The following is a 15756-nucleotide window of genomic DNA, read 5'->3' as shown; positions in this document are numbered from 1 at the left end:
AATTCTACAAATAATGTAAAGTATATGACACCAGATATGGTATAGATCCTGTCTTGGAACAAGAGACAGGATTAAATTACTGTAATTTCAGAAATTATTGGGATGTTTTTATTATTGCAAAGAATAGGGCAGAGTTATAATCACAATTTAATTTAAACTGGCATTTTGATTTTTTTATATGAATTAAGCAGGAATTTTCTCAATGTAGCTAAAATTAAAATAACATTTTAGTCTAAAGTGACAAACAATGTATAATAAATGCATGCAATAATTTCTGAATTAAAACAGTATTTATTTTTAGATTTTAACTCAATATTTATTAACTTACCTCTTCTTTTAAATAATTTATAATACTGTGGATTCATTAATATTTGATGGATATCAATTTTCGTGGATTTCATGGGTACAGGAGAACCACGAATTCAAATGTCCAAAGAATATCATATTTTCCATAGGTATTGTATACAGAGAATGGGAAAACCACGAAATCAAATATCCACGAATATGCAAGTTTTCAGCAATCCACGAAAATAAATGAATCCACAGTAATTGTTATTTTTCATTAAATATTGATATTTATAAAAAAAAAATCCCTACAAAGAAATATTTCTCTGACAAAAATAAACTTACTTAGACCAATGACAGAACAATATGTTGGTCAAACTAAATAAAATTGAGAGTACAACATCTAAGAGAAGCAACCAAGTGTATGTTTGAATAAGGTTAATCATTTGATGTTAACTAGTTCTAATTAAATAATTTGTATTTCAGTTCAGCAGTAGGTGTGAAATTTAACAACAAATGTTTACAAGTGATTTCACAGTTCTGTCAAGATTTACAGACTCTGTGTATTTGTGGAACAGAAATTGATATGAATGGACTTGTGTTGATAGGTATGTATATATAAAGTTACATTATTCATTAGGATATGAAAATAGTGAGTTAATAGATATTTATTTACAAAATGTGTTTAATGGTGATATATCATAGTTCATAATTGAAATATCTAAAGTATCTCCAGTTAATTTAAAATATATAACAGTTGTTTTTGATATTTAAATATATTTTTAACAGTATTTCTTATGCAAATGATGGGGAAAATTACTAAATACCTGACTCCTGTGCTTCCGATGGATTATATATAGCTATGAGTAAATGCATTGTATTCCTTTCAACAAATTTGACATCTTACATTTCAGCTAAGAGTTGTCAAAGGTTGAGTAAGTTAGAGATACACTATGGTATAACAGTTACAGAGGATACAATGGTTGCTGTTTCTAGACTAGGATTACATAATCTACAGCAAATCTATTTCAACTTTCAAATTTCAAGCAAAGGCAATCCTACAATTGTATAGTAAGTTTCTCATTGTTTGTATTCCATAAATATGTATTTGATTGATGATTCAGATGGTGAAACTGATCATTTTGCACAGCTACAAATTCCAGTTTCTCTGTATAGATTTTGAATATTTATTTATAAAAATAAAAGAGCATAAAACATTCCAAGATTTTTATTTTTCTGACCAATAGGTAAGTATATATTCAGAACATTTACCAATTGATTTGCTATGCTTCATTTCAATGGGAACTAAATGTTTATAAATCATGGCACACTCGTGGTTAAATCTAATACATGCATGGACTGATATAACATATTTCTTTTAGAATTAAATACCAATGCAATGAAAAAATATCTTATAAAATCATAGGTAGTTTAGAGATGTATTTTATATTTCAGAATCTTCTAAACACTTACAGAAGATACAGATCTCCCTAGATATCTCCTGTTTTGATTTGAAAGGAGAATACAAAGAAGAGGATAAGATGAAGAAGTATGCAGATATGGTGAAAAACCTCAAGGTAGGTTTAGTTAATATTGTGTTTACCTTTACAATTATGTCATATTTCATAGGAATTTTCTAGACAATTTGTTGCTGTGTCACATTTTCATTGGCATTAAAAAGCACTTTGGATATACCCGTACTAGTTTATTTTTGTGAAAAATTTAAATTGCACCTGGTTGATTAGAAAATGCAGCAAATAAATCTATTGTTATCAGATTTAAGGATAACTGTCTTGAGTGTTCAACTGCAAATCAATTTAACCTACATAAAGTAAGCCATTAATGTCTTAATAAAACCAAGTGTTAAAACTAAAACTAAAAGTTTCAGGCAAAAAACTAGATTTAATCGTAAAGTAAGTAGGCAACACAAAATAAAGTACAAATGAAAAGAAAGAAGTAATCAAACATCTAACTTCTGGCTTTGAACACACAAAATTATTGATGCCATGTTTATTTGGGCTTTTTTTTATATATCAACCTGTCTTTTGAATTAAATTTAAAATGATACTTGTACAAGTTTAGGGTACAAAATAAACAACACCAACACATTGTAAATAATATACATACATGTATGAATGTGCACTTTCTTTTTACAGGAGCTTCAGAAGAAACCTGGAGTTGGGAACATCTTAAAGCTAAGTTGTGGAGAAGTATTCATCAATACAGAAAAGAAATTCTTTGGGTTGTTTTAAAATCCAATAACCCTTTTAACTGTTCTGAAGACAGTATTGTAATGAAGATGCCTTCTGGGAAATGTGCAATATGTCAACAACTATTAATTATTTTTAATTTATTTGTCATACTGACTTTTTGTTTCTTTACTGCATATATACTTTGCAGATGCAATACCCAATGGTTACATTTTTCATATTAACCTTATTTCGAGAAAAAAAACATATTTCTTTAAACATGTGTTGGAATTATTATATTATTGTATATACATGTAATTATTAAGCATTTGAGTTCTCATGATACGTTTATATATAATATTCAGTACACATTAACAACAGTGATTCAATCAGGCACAGGACAGCTGCCCAGCTTCTTTTTAGATGTTCTGAAGGAATCTGAAAAATTAAGTAAACATAAAAAAGGTCCAGACAAAACTTGAAATTGACCTGATGCTCATGATGTTAGATAAGTAATGCTATATTTATAGTTAACTTTCATTTTAAACAAATGCTTTTCAAGAGAGGCTTATATATGTTAAAGCTTACACAGATTTTGAGACACGGGAAATCATATTATTGAGAGATGTTTCAAGTTATAAAAAAATCTATTAGAATGTAAAAAAGTGTTGAAATAGAATGTTAAGACCATCTTGGCCCTTTATCTATGTAGCAAACCATACATTGTGTAATACTCAAGTACTAGTAAAAGTTGAAAACTTATGTAATAAGTATTAGTAACCCGCTTTGAAGTATTTGTCTTATTAAATTATTTTTATTGGAAATTTTAAGATTGTTAAATGTTTGGGGTTTGCCCATTATCATGTTATTTACATCATTTATATATCAAAATATATATATTGTTTTGATGTTTGAGTAGAATTATATATATTATATAAATGTATTCTCTAATAAATATATTTATAATAAAATATTTATGTTACCTCAGATTCTGCTGCTTGCCAGTGTTCTTCTTAGCACGTTTAAGACGATAAACAGATATCAGAACTTGTTAGTTTTAAAGATATTTATTTATAGTGGATTGGGAAACAAGTTTTGCAACTTATATTAATCCCTTTCCACTTTGCAGGTGAGAGTGCTGCATTGTAGCGGCATTATCCTACTCTTTTTCGAAATCTGTAATGGTGTCTTTTTAGTGCAAGAGATATGGCTCTCTCTTAAACGGGTCAGCCATATATCCCCCCTTCTGGGGAACTATCATCGTTTCCTCAAGACCATACTGGCAAATGGTGTCAAAGGAGAGCCAAAACTTCAGTTCCAGAAATTATTTTCATCCCTGTATGAGAATCAAACCAGGAACCTTTGTGTTAGTAATCCAATGCACTAACCACTACACCACAACTCTCTTGTTACCAAGGTCTTGGTTAATTAACAGCTGATAATTTTTTGGGAATATTTTCAATGCTTTATGCTAGGCCTTATAACTGCTTTAACAAAAAGTAAAAACACAAAAATACTGAACTCCAAGGAAAATTCTAAAGGGAAAGTCCAAAATCAAAAGGCAAAATCAAAAGTCCAAACACATCAAACAAATGGATAACAACTGTCATATTCCTGAATTGGTACAGGCATTTTATAATGTAAAAAATAGTGGATTGAACCTGGTTTTATAGCTAGCTAAACATCTCACTTGTATGACAGTCGCATCGAATTCCATTACATTGTCAACAAACTCACTAAAGTGTACTAACAATGAATTTGAGATGATACTGTTTTGTTTAATCATTTCATTGTAGATTTTGTCTTGGTCAAGAGTCAGCTAAATCAAATCAAAGATTTTAGAGTTGATATGTTTGCTTTCTTCTTTTCTTATGGTTACTCAGCATTGATTGGGCAGACTTAGTCAGAATAATGTGTCCTTGAATATACAGTGACATAAATGCATCATATAAACCAGGATAGAAATTTCATATTTACGCCAGACGCCCGTTTCACCGATAAAAGACTCATCCATGTCATCATTGACTCTCAAATAAAAAAATGTTGCAAAAAAAGGCCATGTCACTCTAACCTCTTTATACTTAGGGTTCAAATTATGCAAACCCTCTCCATATTATAAGTATAATTGGAACAAGCTTAATATATATTTATGACTTGCTGAATTATTTTATTTCTAGACTATCTGGAATTAGATAACAAGCAATGCATCGATAATTCATATTTTTTTCTTTAGCTAGCTATACATTATGGTTTTTTTTTATTCATAAATGCATGGTGTACTGCATATGAGTCCTCCAGCATTGAATCAAACACTTTTTTATTAGGATTATCTGCTGATTCAACAAACATGTGAAATTTAAGTGAACAGACTTTGGTATGCTAAGCTGTATGTACATGTTATTTACCATCAGACCATATTAACCAGGCAGTGCTACCTTGTTAACATGCAGTAAATATCAGGTGTCTTGATTCTTTCTTGTTCAGTAACCATATCTGTCGGGTCATCAGTAGTAGCAAATGGTATGTTAATTTCGATTGGAATGTTTATTTCGATTCATTGCTTAAATTTAAAGTCAAAAGAAATAAATTTTCCCACAAATCAACAACACACCATCATCACCTGATACATATGGACTAGTTTGAGTCACAGCTGGATCGGATTTTCTGTGACAAATTAAGATTTCGGATTAAATCAATAGTTCAAAATTTACCCGTATTATTGAGCTACAGTATTTGTTAAAACATTACCAATTACAATCATGTCCCCTTTTCCGCGAATGTTACCTTCCGAATTGAATTTATCGCACCGGATTTGTACTTTTATGAGCAACTCGAAAGTAGCAATTTATGCAGTAGGATCACTTGTGATAACCACTGATTCTTGGTGTTGTTTCTGTTTCTCAGTCTTTAGTATTCTATGTCTTTTTTGTTTTGTTTTGTCTGTACGTCGTTTTGAAATTTGTTGCCATGCCATTGCTTCGAAAGTATATAATCAATGGGACATAAACCATGTGGAAAAGGCAATTGTAAGTGCTGCAAAATTGCTAACATTTATAGAATATCAATGAATATTTTAAACTTGTATTCGAAGTTTGTTAAATTTAAGCTTCAAAATTCTTTTTTTTGTCATGCATCAAATATAACTTGATAGTAACACACGCCTGATGAAGCTAATTTGTATAGCGAAATATTGCATATCATAATTCTATTACTAGTCTTGTAAAAGGCAGATTTCATATGACCATGACCTTATTTTCATGGTTCATTGATCAGTTTAAGTTTTCATGGGTTTGTTTATTTGTCAGATAATATGAGCAGTAGGTTAAATGTATTTGGTGTATTGAATGATTAATTGATTGTAAGGTATAGATGTCCATCTTGCAGGATATCTCTGACAATACTTGACCTAATTTGCATGATTCATGGGTCAATGCTCAGTTTATAATGGGTTTATCTGTTTATCAAATACCACCAGCAATATATCATCTTTGGGTTGTGTATGGGCTGATAGTACGGCGTGCATGACTATCAGACAGGGTTTATCTGACCTTGATTTAATTTTTATGTTTTTAATAGTCAATGTTAAGGTTTCATGGTCATATTTGCTTTTCAAATACATTAAAAAAATAGGAACGAAAGATAGCAGAGGGGACAGTCAAACTTATAAATAGAAAATAAACTTACAACGTCATGGCTAAAAATGAAAAGGACAAACAGACAAACAATAGTACACATGACACAACATAGATAAATAAAAAAAACCAATACGAATCCCTCCAAAATATAGGGGTGATCTCAGGTGCTCCTGAAGGGTAAGCAGATCCTGCTCCACATGTGGCACCCGTCGTGTTGCTTCTGAAATAACAAATCCGGTAAAAAGTCTAATTAGGTAGGTCACATTTGCGAAAGGGAAGGGGATTGAAGTTACGACGTAAGGAACATATCCGATATCATTTGTGAAACGGTCATTCCATAACGGTCAACCAACTCGAGATGGCGTCCGTAAAATGTACATTTTTGTGTACGAAGAGATGATTTCAACTTCACCATTTGAAACTCTTGATTTAATAGCTTCTTTGTGAGCAACAACTTTCTTTCAAGCAAATCATGATAGAAAATTGAAGCACGGGAACATCGTATCAATTTGGAAATATAAACACTGTATGCAAGTGCTGCTGAAATGTTGCTACATAGAAATGGGAAGTTCAAAATTCGAAAGCTTTAGTCATCTTTTTTGTCGGAAAGTTTTGTTGACAATTGACCCTCATTATCAATTTTTAGATGTAAGTCAGATATGAGGCCGACTAATACTGTATCTGTTGTATCCTTTATCTCTAGTTCAATGGTATAGATGCGTTCGACATAGTCACTAAATTTTGATTTAGTTAGTGAAAGAATATCATCTATATAGCGGAAAGTTGAGTTAAAGGACATTGCTAACTTCATCTTATCTTTCTTCCTAAGAAATTCCTGTATGAAGTCAGCCTCATAATAATATAGAAACAAGTCGACAAGAAGAGGGGCACAATTTTTTCCCATTGGAATGTCGACATTCTGTTGAAAAACGCGTTCCGAACGTTACAAATATGTTGACTTGTCAATCAAGAAATTAAGCATCTTCATAATGTCAGTTTCAGAGAATCTTTTTTTTTTAATCAGATTGATCCGTTACAAAGAAGGATTTATCCCTTCCAAAGATAACATACTTGTAGATGGGTTGGCCATTATTTTTTTATGAAACAAAGCAATACCAACTCTTTCAATTTGTCTTTTAGTTTGGAATGTTAAGTTATGCGTCAACTATATTTTGTTGAATGATTGCATGGTGTTCATGCTGTCTGGTAAAGTTCATCTTACATTCTTTTCATAGATGATTGGTCAGCGTTTAATTTTAGTAAAAAGGCTGTTTGTGGGATATTAAAAGTAATAGTTTAACTATGTTTGGTGTACGGTATGATTATAAGTAGTGAAACTGTCTGGGAGTGTTCATCCAACCTTGACATAATTCATATCAATCATTGATAATGTTAAGAATAAGTGAAACTAGTAGTAAAACCTTCTTATCGCTATTTTGTGAATTTTTTCTTTGATATTTTTTGTGATTATTTTTCATATTATGCTACTCGCTTGAGATGGAAAATTATCGCCAGAAAATAAGGAGGCACGTGGTGTTTCTAATGAAATTGACATGAACTTGACAACGTCGTCATAGGTGAAACAGCGATAAACAGATTATCATTGGTCATCTCAACTCGATTGCTTTTCACGCTTTCACCGTGCCGGCTAAAGCGAGAAAATCAATCTCATTGAACTTATCAACGATAATCTATAAAAACACATACTTTCAACATTTTGTCATTATTATACCGGACACATTTTTAAACTAGATACCCCAATGAGGAGAAGATTTTTGTAAAAGTTAGATTTTTAGCTCACCTGGCCCAAAGGGCCAAGTGAGCTTTTCCCATCACTTGGCGTCCGTCGTCGTTAACTTTTACAAAAATCTTCTCCTCTGAAACTACTGGGCCAAATTGAACCAAACTTGGCCACAATCATCATTGGGGTATCTAGTTTAAAAATGTGTCCGGTGAACGGGCCAACCAACCAAGATGGCCGCCATGGCTAAAAATAGAACATATGGGTAAAATGCAGTTTTTGGCTTATAACTCAAAAACCAAAGCTTTTAGAGCAAATCTGACATTTTGGTAAAATTGTTTATCAGGGAAAGATCTATCTGCCCTGAAATTTTCATATTTTTTTTTAACACTCTAATTGATTCTTCATATTGCTGTTTAACAATTAAACTTGGTGTATAGCATTTCATCAAGTTTCCCTGTTAGATTACAACTGAATACCCAGGGATAATATTCAGTAAAATTAACTAATAAAAATTTTCAGATGAATCGGACAAACCGTTTTTGGGTTGCTGCCCCTGAATTGGTAATTTTAAGGAAATTTTGCTGTTTTGGGTTATTATCTTGAATATTATTATAGATAGAGATAAACTGTAAACAGCAATAATGTTCAACAAAGTAAGATTTACAAATAAGTCATCATGTCCGAAATAGTCAGTTGACCCCTTTAGGAGTTATTGCCCTTTATAGTCAATTTTTAACCATTATTCGTAAATCTTAGTAATCTTTTACAAAAATTTTCTCCTCTGAAACTACTTGGTCAAATTAAACCAAACATGGCCAAAATCATCATTGGGGTATCTAGTTTAGAAATGTGTCCGGTTACCTGGCCAACCAACCAAGATGGCCGCCACGGCTAAAAATAGAACATAGGGGTACAATGCAGTTTTTGGCTTATAACTCAAAAACCGAAGCATTTAGAGCAAATCTGACGGAAATAAAGTGTTTATCAGGTGTAGATCTATCTGCCCTGAAATTTTCAAATGAATCTGACAACCCGTAACAACCCGTTACAACCCGTTGTTGGGTTGCTGCCCCTGAATTGGTAATTTTAAGGAAATTTTGCTGTTTTGAGTAATTATCTTGAATAATATTATTGATAGAGATAAACTGTAAACAGCAATAATGTTCAGCAAAGTACGATTTACAAATAAGTCAAATGAACGAAATGGTCAGTTGACCCTTTTAGGAGTTATTGCCCTTTATAGTCAATTTTTAACAATTTTTCGTAAATCTTAGTAATCTTTTACAAAAATCTTCTCCTCTGAAACTACTAGGTCAAATTTAACAAAACTTAACCAAAATCATCATTGGGGTATCTTGTTTAAAAAATGTGTCCGATGACCTGACCAACCAACCAAGATGGCCGCCACGGCTAAAAATAGAACATAGGGTTACAATGCAGTTTTTGGCTTATAACTCAAAAACCGAAGCATATAGAGCAAATCTGACAGTGGATAAATTGTTTATCAGGTGTAGATCTATCTGCCCTGAAATTTGCAAATGAATCGGACAACCCGTTGTTGGGTTGCTGCCGCTGAATTGGTAATTTTAAGGAAATTTTGCTGTTTTGTGTTATTATCTTGAATATTATTATAGATAGAGATAAACTGTAAACAGCAATAATGTTCAGTAAAGTAAGATTTACAAATAAGTTAACATGACCGAAATGGTCATTTGACCCCTTTAGGAGTAATTGCCCTTTATAGTCAATTTTTAACCATTTTCATAAACTGTAAATTTTTACTAACATTTCCCACTGAAACTACTGGGCCAAGTTCATTATAGATAGAGATAATTGTAGGCAGCAATGATGTTTAATACAAACACATCACCATCATCAAAACACAATTTTGTCATGTTACCATCTGTGCCCTTTGTTGTTTAATATTCACATAGACCAATAGTCATACATTTTTGTAATTTTTTGTAAATTTTTAGAAAATATATCCACTGTAATTACTGCGCCAAGTTCATCATAGATACAGATAATTGTAGCAACAAAACTGTTCAATAAAGTAAGATCTACAAACACATCACCATCACCAAAACACAATTTTGTCATGAATTTATCTGCGTTCATTGTTTGATATGAACATAGACCCAAGGTGAGCGACACAGGCTCTTGAGAGCCTCTAGTTTATATATCTCATAGCTAGTGCACCTTTAAATTAACATTTTGTGATAACTTTGACTCAAACTAAGTCATTGAATTTTTTTCCGTAAATTATATGTTTTACTCAAATGATGTTTTTCTTTACATAATTGTATTACTCAAATATGTATGTTAGCAGTATGTGTCAGTTGTTTTTTATATGCATAATGTACAGTAATTTACAATGTATAGCATACTATTTTGATTTCTTCAAAGCCAAAGAACTTGATATGTTTTGTTGTATATATTTCAAGAATATCATTCTGAGTAGTTGCATTACTGTTTTTCATTTTTTGAATATCAGCCAGTCAATATATCATTTTATCATACAAAATATAACTTTAAACAAAATTATTTTTGAAAATGAAATTTCAATATGAAAATAAGAAGATGTTGAATGAAAGCCAATGATACAACAAGCAACTTTTATTCAGCAATTATAGTAATATAAAAGATGTTTCAGTATTTTGTTACTCGTATGAAACAGAATTTCACAAACAATGTATTTGCATTTTTTTCTTTAAACATTTAAACTATTACCTTAACATCTGATAACATTGCAGACTAATCTGTCCTTCAACAAACTACCTCACGGCTGTACGGTCAAACAACTGTTATACCTGTTAGAGTTATCTCTCTTTTCATACTTAATAAACTCATCTGAGATAGATAGCTTGATGAAATTTTGTATGTCAGACACATATTTTGTCTACGAATAAAAAAATTATTAAAAAATGCCATATACAGTATGAAGTTTAGACATTTTGAGCACCCTAAATTCTGAAGATGTAGACCAACTTCCCATTCCTCCCAAAAGATGTCTATTTCTTGTACTGAATTGATTATTTCATAAATAATTATAAGTCAGTTAATTTTCTGCTAAGAAAATTGCCAATTCTGATCTTCGGCATCATTCAAAATAGAATAGGAATAAATATTCAACTGAAATGACCAACATGTGTACTATTCATTTCATTGCAGAAACAAAGTGGCTTTGTTCACAGAAGAAAAAAATATGTATATGAGTCATCATTATGGTAGCACTCTGACTGTTCATAATTATATCATGATACGAAGACTCATTATTTTTTTTCAAAAAAAAAATTGATACATACAGAGACTTTGTATTTCTGTAGTATTATTGTTTTAACATTATCACTATTGTTTATTGCGAAATAAAATATTTTATTTTCATCTTTTACTAAGAAATTTTAATAATGTAACCATAAAAGTAATGAAATTTCAAGTCACTTTATGCATTAGATGAATATTCATTTGTTACATATTTCACCAATACCATATCATTGTTTAAGTGTCGGGGAAGTTGATCCTTGAATTCATCAGCAGTTGATACAGTGTATAGAAGCAAACTCTCTGTGTGTATATGTGAGCCGGCAGTGTTCACTGCTATTATTTTCTAATACACAGCTCACATGAATCCATTAATTCCACTCTGAATGATTTAACAACATTGGCATTATTTTAATAACATTTTCTAAATTTTAAAACACAACGAGAAGTATAGAAATACAATTACCTTTACTTTTTTTTTAACTTAACTTGTGAATACTGCCAGTCAACTAGAATTTCTGAATTGCAAACTAAAACTATTTTTAATAACATTACTTTTTAAACTTTTGAAACACTATTTTCGTTCATATTATTTGACAATGTTTTATTCAAATACTGTAAATTTGTAAATACATTATTTGATTTCTGCCTCTGCTCAGCCAAAAACCGATATCAGGTAGCCCGATGATCAAATAGGGATGAAGAATTGGCCACTTCACGTCCCCCATTAGGTATTGGCACTGATTCATTCCGTTTACATTATCATTTGAGTGTACATGTAGTTGATGTGGTTTGGTGGTGTCTATTTAAATAAACCAATTCCAAAAAAAACATATAACAACATTTGTAAGAAACGCATGTTATTTGTATATATAGTCAGCAGGGACGTAGAATGATTAATTGATTGTTAGCTACTTATCATTCAGTCACAAATAAATTTGTTAGCATGCATGTTTAGGTTGTGAATATATCAAACAGTTCATCAATTGGTCAGTACATTAAAAGAAAGATTGGTATGTATTTTGACTGCCCAAAACACAATATGCAAAACAGACAAAACAACGAACAGTTATTTTTCACACATGATAATATAATCATTTATTTTTTTGGAGTAAAAAGTCACATACTTTCTGCAAAAAGTGTCAAATCATAAATGTTTTTTAGTATGGTCAAAGAGATATAATGTCATGTCAAAGAATCTTGAAATATGAAAGCCTTATGTATTATAACAAAAAGTCAAAAAGATGATAGTTGACAACGTGTCATTCTCTGGTGTGCTTAAATAGTTTTAAAAAAAAGATTTTCAAATCAAAACTGTAGCAATAAGACATGATGACATCAATACTTTAATCATATTATCTCAGAATTTCACAATTACAGTGTTATTATGATAAAATTATTTGAAAAAAGGTCATTATCATCAGAACTCTACAATATTGTCAAGTCAAAGTTTCCTTTCGAATGATATTCAGTGTATGATTGATCAGAAAAAAATAGCAGGTTATACATCTGAAAAAGACTGCACACAATGACATTTCTGACCTTCTTTACTTATAATGACAAAATGTTGAAAGTATGTGTTTTTATAGATTATCGTTGATAAGTTCAATGAGATTGATTTTCTCGCTTTAGCCGGCACGGTGAAAGCGTGAAAAGCAATCGAGTTGAGATGACCAATGATAATCTGTTTATCGCTGTTTCACCTATGACGACGTTGTCAAGTTCATGTCAATTTCATTAGCAACACCACGTGCCTCCTTATTTTCTGGCGATAATTTTCCATCTCAAGCGAGTAGCATAATATGAAAAATAGTCACAAAAAATATCAAAGAAAAAATTCACAAAATAGCGATAAGAAGGTTTTACTACTAGTTTCACTTATTCTTAACATTATCAATGATTAATATGAATTATGTGAAGGTTGGATGAGCACTCCCAGACAGTTTCACTACTTATAATCATACCGTACACTAAACATAGTTAAACTATTACTTTTAATATCCCACAAACAGCCTTTTTACTAAAATTAAACGCTGACCAATCATCTATGAAAAGAATGTAAGATGAACTGTACCAGACAGCATGAACACCATGCAATCATTCAACAAAATATAGTTGACGTGTAGCTTTATAACATTCCAAACTAAAAGACAATTTGAAAGAGTTGGTATTGCTTTGTTTCATAAAAAAAATAATGGCCAACCGCATCTACAAGTATGTTATCTTAGGAAGGGATAAATCCTACTTTGTAACGGATCACTCTGATTCGAAAAAAAGATTCTCTGAAACTGACATTATGAAGATGCTTAATTTCTTGATTGACAAGTCAACATATTTGTTACGTTCGGAACGCGTTTTTCAACAGAATGTCGACATTCCAATGGGAAAAAAATTGCGCCCCTCTTCTTGTCGACTTGTTTCTATATTATTATGAGGCTGACTTCATACAGGAATTTCTTAGGAAGAAGGATAAGATGAAGTTAGCAATGTCCTTTAACTCTACTTTCCGCTATATAGATGATATTCTTTCACTAAATAAATCAAAATTTAGTGACTATGTCGAACGCATCTATACCATTGAACTAGAGATAAAGGATACAACAGATACAGTATTAGTCGGCCTCATATCTGACTTACATCTAAAAATTGATAATGAGGGTCAATTGTCAACAAAACTTTCCGACAAAACAAATGACTAAAGCTTTCGAATTTTGAACTTTCCATTTCTATGTAGCAACATTTCAGCAGCACTTGCATACAGTGTTTATATTTCCAAATTGATACGATGTTCCCGTGCTTCAATTTTCTATCATGATTTGCTTGAAAGAAAGTTGTTGCTCACAAGGAAGCAATTAAATCAAGAGTTTCAAATGGTGAAGTTGAAATCATCTCTTCGTACATTTTACGGACGCCATCTCGAGTTGGTTGACCGTTATGGAATGACCGTTTCACAAATGATATCGGATATGTTCCTTACGTCGTAACTTCAATCCCCTTCCCTTTCGCAAATGTGACCTACCTAGTTAGACTTTTTACCGGATTTGTTATTTTAGAAGCAACACGACGGGTGCCATATGTGGAGCAGGATCTGCTTACCCTTCTGGTGCACCTGAGATCACCCCTATATTTTGGAGGGATTCGTATTGGGTTTTTTTATTTATCTATGTTGTGTCATGTGTACTATTGTTTGTCTGTTTGTCCTTTTCATTTTTAGCCATGACGTTGTAAGTTTATTTTCTATTTATAAGTTTCACTGTCCCCTCTGCTATCTTTCGTTCCTATTTTTTTAAATGTATTTGAAAAGCAAATATGACCATGAAACCTTAACATTGACTATTAAAAACATTAAAATTAAATCAAGGTCAGATAAACCCTGTCTGATAGTCATGCACGCCGTACTATCAGCCCATACACAACACAAAGATGATATATTGCTGGTGGTATTTGATAAACAGATAAACCCATTATAAACTGAGCATTGACCCATGAATCATGCAAATTAGGTCAAGTATTGTCAGAGATATCCTGCAAGATGGACACCTATACCTTACAAACAATTAATCATTCAATACACCAAATACATTTGACCTACTGCTCATAGTATCTGACAAATAAACAAACCCATGAAAACTTAAACTGATCAATGAACCATGAAAATAAGGTCATGATCATATGAAATCTGCCTTTTACAAGACTAGTAATAGAATTATGATATGCAATATTTCGCTATACAAACTAGCTACATCAGGCGTGTGTAACTATCAAGTTATATTTGATGCATGACAAAAAAAAAGAATTTTGAAGCTTAAATTTAACAAACTTCGAATACAAGTTTAAAATATTCATTGATATTCTATAAATGTTAGCAATTTTGCAGCACTTACAATTGCCTTTTCCACATGGTTTATGTCCCATTGATTATATACTTTCGAAGCAATGGCATGGCAACAAATATAACAAAACAAAACAAAAAAGACATAGAATACTAAAGACTGAGAAACAGAAACAACACCAAGAATCAGAATTGCTACTTTCGAGTTGCTCATAAAAGTAAATGATTTGATTTAGCTGACTCTTGACCAAGACAAAATCTACAATGAAATGATTAAACAAAACAGTATCACCTCAAATTCATTGTTAGTACACTTTAGTGAGTTTGTTGACAATGTAATGGAATTTGATGCGACTGTCATACAAGTGAGAGGTTGAGCTAGCTATAAAACCAGGTTCAATCCACTATTTTTTACATTATAAAATGCCTGTACCAAGTCAGGAATATGACAGTTGTTATCCATTCGTTTGATGTGTTTGGACGTTTGATTTTGCCTTTTGATTTTGGACTTTCCCTTTTGAATTTTCCTTGGAGTTCAGTATTTTTGTGTTTTTACTTTTTGTTAAAGCAGTTATAAGGCCTAGCATAAAGCATTGAAAATATTACAAAAAAAATTATCAGCTGTTAATTAACCAAGACCTCGGTAACAAGAGAGTTGTGGTGTAGTGGTTAGTGCATCGGATTACTAACACAAAGGTTCCTGGTTGGATTCTCATACGGGGATGAAAATAATTTCAGGAACTGAATTTTTGGCTCTCCTTTGACACCATTTGCCAGTATGGTCTTGAGGAAACGATGATAGTTCCCCAG

General features: G+C 31.5%; 1 long non-coding RNA gene across 1 annotated transcript; it reads left to right on the top strand.

The window, feature by feature from the left end:
- The first annotated feature begins 1329 nt into the window (after nt 1–1329).
- LOC134714211 (uncharacterized) lies at nt 1330–3331 on the top strand. Its single transcript, XR_010106512.1, has 3 exons — nt 1330–1356; nt 1741–1862; nt 2442–3331. It is a non-coding gene; the product is annotated as an uncharacterized LOC134714211 (long non-coding RNA).
- The last annotated feature ends 12425 nt before the right edge of the window (nt 3332–15756 follow it).

Source organism: Mytilus trossulus, chromosome 4, assembly GCF_036588685.1.
Source record: "Mytilus trossulus isolate FHL-02 chromosome 4, PNRI_Mtr1.1.1.hap1, whole genome shotgun sequence".
NCBI classification, from domain to species: domain Eukaryota; kingdom Metazoa; phylum Mollusca; class Bivalvia; order Mytilida; family Mytilidae; genus Mytilus; species Mytilus trossulus.
Note: the sequence above shows the minus strand (reverse complement) of the source record. Positions and strands in the feature narration are given on the sequence as shown.